The sequence below is a fragment of the Hyposmocoma kahamanoa genome, unplaced genomic scaffold (genome assembly GCF_003589595.1).
Source record: "Hyposmocoma kahamanoa isolate Upper Pololo Valley unplaced genomic scaffold, ASM358959v1 228, whole genome shotgun sequence".
NCBI lineage: Eukaryota > Metazoa > Arthropoda > Insecta > Lepidoptera > Cosmopterigidae > Hyposmocoma > Hyposmocoma kahamanoa.
In genome coordinates this window covers 497,918-502,806 of record NW_020653747.1, presented here as the reverse complement: position 1 = coordinate 502,806, position 4,889 = coordinate 497,918, and positions in this window count along the sequence as shown.

The window sequence follows — 4,889 nt, the reverse complement described above, 5'->3', positions numbered from 1 at the left end:
AAATTAGGATAGTCATAATGGTTGCCAATAACCTTCGTAGAGAAGCGTCACGTTAAGAAGACAGGTGGAACATTTTCTCCAAATTTGAATTTCTTTTGGTTTTTTTATAATATCAAGTGACGAATATGTCGTGCGCTTGGTGGTAAGCTACAGACCTGTCCATGACAGTTGCAGTACCACTCGGCTTTAAATCGCAAAGATCTGAAGGGCACTGCCACTGCGCTGTCACCCCGAGACATAAGTTGGCAAGTCCTAATGTGACTGTAATTTTGCCAGCACCCTTACGTAACAACGGAGCAATGCTAGTATTACTGCTTGGCAGTAGAAATACGTAAGTTAGCAGTATTTCCCTGGACGAACTCTTTCACAAGAAGCTCTACTGCTACTATGGGACCACCACTGAGGTGTCCCCCTTTCCAACAAAAAAGAATAATTGATGTCGGTTCACAAATGTCATCACATATCAAAGAGTTTTAAACTGATATCAAAAGTACGTTACCTAATGAGTAAATCGACATCAATAACTTTTTTAAAATAAAACAAGAAATATCCAAAATTTTAACGTTAAACGCTCCCAAACATTCGTAGAGACTTTAGTTTTCCTACTGTAAGAGACAACAATAAGTTAACAGAAGAAAAAAGTGATACAAATAAAGTAATAAAACTATCTTATATTTGACTAAACATATAATATCATAGCAAATGGTCATAGCCAATTATTTGGTCCAATGTGAGACTCAGTTACATATAAGGATCATTTCATTGTATGGGACAAAAAATCGGGAAAGCAGAAGTTGGTCAAATTTAATCAAATGTGTTTTGTATACAAAATATAATTTTACTTATATTTTTTTTATAATTTAATTTTAAAATAGCGAACAGATTAAATCTGCTTTTTTGACTAAAGTATTATAGACTCTAACGAACTAGGCTTATGTTTAAACTTGACTGAGCTGTTATGAAATACAGATTACTTACGTTTGCTCGCTTTACAGAAGAGGAATTTTAATTAGACCACACTTGTTTAACAGAAATATTTTACCGTTAATTGGCCGTTAAACCTGAGACGCAAAAGTTGACTGACACTACTTAGCTCGAAATTGTCAATGCACCCGTTACCGGGAAAACTGATTACCTTATATTCCATCGGGATACATCGTTCTAACGGTTAAAAGATAAACTTGGCAGCGCCACGTGAGTCGAAAATGACTTTTGTAAACATCGGGAATAAGTAGATTTTTCTGCATCAGTTGAGATCGGTTTCTAAACCATTGGTTCTCAAAGTTTTTGGCTCATCCCCCACTTAGGCCAGATAAAAAAATCTCAACGATCAACACCACAATAAATACTGAGTTGAAAACACGTATTTTTTATATTAACTTAACACAAAAAAATCGCTAGGATAATAGCTAGCTATTATAATATCAAGTGACGGGACGAACAAGCCGTGCGCCTGATGGTAAGCTATACGCCTGTCCATAACAATTGCAGTGTCCTCAGGGCTTTAAATCGCAAAGATCACTGCGCCCGTCACCCTGAGACATAACTTGACATGTCCCATGTGCCTGTTACCCTTCAAAACCGCAACGCGGTTATGCTCACATTACAGCTTGCCGGCAGAAATAGGCAAGGTGGCAGTACTACCCTGGACGAACTCATTCACAAGGAGCTTTACTGCTACTAAATGTATTATAGGTATGTAGTGTACTTTATGTATGCGGTAGCACCCCTTGGACAGCATCAACGTCCCCCAATTACTTTCAGGCCTCTTCAGCGCCCACAGAGGGGCAGTAGGGACAACTTTGGGAATCTACTAAATAAATCTTTACTGTATTGAGTCGTCAAATTCTATGCTATTTTTAATAATAATTATAACGTTTGAACAAAAAACTGATCTCAAAATGTTATCTACTTTCGCTGTGTTCGTTACCGCTGTCTCCTCAATGCAAATGAATTAATTGTCCATTATTAACTGGGGTAGGCCCCCACAACCTCTTAAAACAATGTTACTTTAACCTTCATTGACTTTTCGTACCGTTTTCGTTCGTAAGCTTATTATAATGTTAAACTATGATGTTTTATTGGCAGCTTTGTGACTATTCATTCACTCAGTTCGTACTATGACGCGACTTTAACATTAAAGTAACATTGCTCTTATGTCAAATTCAGCAATCTTAAAATAGTTACACAGATGCAATGGAAGCAATATTATTTTCGAATTTATTGTCTAAATATTGATTTGTAATGACTAAAAGTTAAGTCGAACTTATTTATTTACATAAATCTCCTGAATATTTTGTTTTTTTTTTTAATTTAATAGCACGTAGGAAATAATTTCTCGTTAAGGCGATGAGGTGCCCAAAATCGCTTATATATGGTGTTTTTGTGTAAGTTTTTAGGCGATAACGTAACACGTGGAACTTTGAAAATAGTACATCCTGTAACACGTATCTTGAAGTGTAGCTTGAAAATCCTAGAATATTGCTTATTGTCATAGGTAGTACAAAAACTGGATTTCAGTGAGACTCTAGTGGTTATTTTTTGACATATTTTTGTCGGGCAAACCAAACTTGCTTACTACCAAATTTGGTGTGGTTATTTAAATGGTACTGGTCTTGATCCTGACACTTTATTTGTTTTAAATAAAAGAGAAATAACAAATTTAGGAGTAAAAAGTAACTTTCGCCTACTAAAGTACGAGCTAAATATTTGCTTGCAAATTATGGCAGGCACTTAACAGAAAAAATATTATACACAAAAAAATACGTAAATAAGTAAATATAATGCACTAATTCGTTGAAATCAAAACAAAATATTTAAAAAAAGTCAAATTTAGCCATTAGGTGAGATTAAAAACGATATATTTTTGGTTGCATTAGAACCTGAAACACAAAGTATTCAAAACAAAAATGAAATTATTGTTTGCGTTCTTGATTATTTAGTAAAATTGCAACGTTGAAAACTTCTGCTGCGTAGCTTGCGTTCGTGGGATACGTTGCCAGACCTCTGTTTTTACAAATTAATTTATATTGTATCGTAATCGGCTATCTACCGTCGAGCATGATACTTACGAGATATGTAGTTGGACACAGTTATGCAAACTATAACCAACCCACAAAATGTCACTTTCGAGATAATTAGATTTTTGTAAAACAGTGTGAAGAAATAAATAGGTAAGTTATTTGAGACTAGAGATGCGCCGAGTACTCGTTTGCTACTCGGTACTCGGTGTACTCGGTCGAATAACTCGGTTCATGAGAAGAGTACTCGGTTAAAATAAAGCATCACAGCTATAGACATAATAAAGTAAAATCAACAATATATTTAAAATATTCAAAAGACATTTATTACTAGAAATTGTAGACAATTGTAACAATTTCTAGCAATTTAGTAATTTAAAAAGAAAGTTTACATTAGTGATATTTAACATTTAACAAATGCAAGTTATGACGTAGGAACATTTACAAGGCTTTCTGCGCGTTCAGATAATAGTCTGTTCCTCTTTTCTTCATACACATTACCCGCTTCGGCAAATAACCGCTCGCTATACACAGTGCTTGCAGGTCATTGACTTACAAATAAATGGACGACGGGTCTAATACAAAAACCACGAAAAAAATGTCCCAAGTCAACCTATTTAAACGTAGTGACATGTAAAAGAATATGAAAAAGCTAAAACGTTGAATTTAAATTGTAATGTCATTGCAGTTCTGTCTAATTTTGCTTGCAACAATTGAAAGGCGCAAAAAAACACCATATGTAGCTTCTAGTGAAAACTACTTGAACACAGGTATAATGGAGTAGCCTTTATTGTTTATAAATAAATTTTATACGTAAATGTTGAATTTTATACAATGCCATTTATTACGAGCTGTCTGACTTTTTTTTCTTGAGTTTCGAGAATTCTCATACCCGATTTCTCGAGTTATTCGAGATTTTTTTTAAAAACCGTAAAGAATCAGCTCAATCACCTATAAAACTAAATGTGAACTTTTCGAAAGTTGTTTTGGCCTGTGTGTACTGAGTTATGCCCCGGAATAAATTCCATCGTTCTTGGTCCCAGGTTCGATTCACAGTAGAACCAATTCGGACACTTTTTAGCGCGGACCCGACGTCCATTTATTTGTAAGTCAATGTTGCAGGTGCACATAAAAACACTCGCGCTAACTGTGCCAGTTTTGGATATTTTGTTCTATGCTCTGCCCACCATTGGAAAGGACTCTGCCCTCGCGACAATAAACTTTCATTGATATATCGGTCTAATTCTAGAGCAATGGGACTTTTAGGACCATCGCGTCCCGGTTGTAATGAACCGAGTAACTCGGCCGAGTACTCGGCTCGGCAAATGTTAAACCGAGTAATATTCGGTACTCGGTTACTCGGTAAAACTTGTACTCGGCGCATCTCTATTTGAGACAAACGATGTACTGTAGACTGCTACAGTACATATCGCAGGGAAACTATTATATTATATAGCAATAAATAGAAAACATTATGTATCTTTTTATTTAGTTAACGAGAACCATGTTATTTTCGTAATGAAAACGCCAAAGATCTACAGTACTTCAGTACATGTGACATGGATCCGTTTAGCGTATTTAAAAAAAGACATTATATGAAGTTAAGCAGCAAGGTTCTTTTTAGCTATTAAAAAGTACTTATTTAGGGTTGATACCCTGAAGGATTTTTATTTTCTCCGTTTTGGCTTGGTATGTTGCCAGGATCTTTTGTGAGCGGGTAAAGGACACGTCTGGTGTTCTACCTAAATACATAACTCAATTTTACTCGAGGTGTGGGTTGTTTCTTGTTTGCATAACATATCCAGTTCTTATATGCTTTGGTATTTTTTGGTTTGATAGCATGTGTGTATTTTAAGTACAACGCCATCT